General features: G+C 41.8%; 1 protein-coding gene across 1 annotated transcript in view; it reads left to right on the top strand.

Moving 5' to 3' along the window:
* Positions 1 to 306, top strand: part of elovl5 (ELOVL fatty acid elongase 5) — a 16,054-nt gene that overhangs the window by 531 nt on the left and 15,217 nt on the right. The gene's annotated exons all lie outside the window — the stretch shown is intronic.

Genomic DNA, 306 nt, shown 5'->3' with positions numbered 1-306 from the left:
CGTGCAGTCAAACGTGGGTTTGGACTTGCTTTTCTCACAATCCTGTGAGCTCTTCTGTCTGATATCTTTCTTGGTCTTCCAGATCTTGCTTTCACTTCCACTGTTCCTGATGATTGCTATTTCTTAATTACAGTCCGAACAGAAGATATTAGCATCTGAAAACACTTTGCTGTCTTCTTATAGCCTTCTCCTGCTTTGTGAGCTTCAACTATTTTTCAGTTCCAGTTTTCTAGACAACTGCTTAGAAGAACCCATGGTGCTGATTGTCGGGGCAAGGTCAGATGAGTCTGGGCATTTAAAACCTTA

Source organism: Etheostoma spectabile, chromosome 17 (assembly GCF_008692095.1).
Source record: "Etheostoma spectabile isolate EspeVRDwgs_2016 chromosome 17, UIUC_Espe_1.0, whole genome shotgun sequence".
NCBI lineage: Eukaryota > Metazoa > Chordata > Actinopteri > Perciformes > Percidae > Etheostoma > Etheostoma spectabile.
The sequence above is the reverse complement of the archived record's forward strand: the minus strand, read 5'-3'. Positions and strand labels throughout refer to the sequence as shown.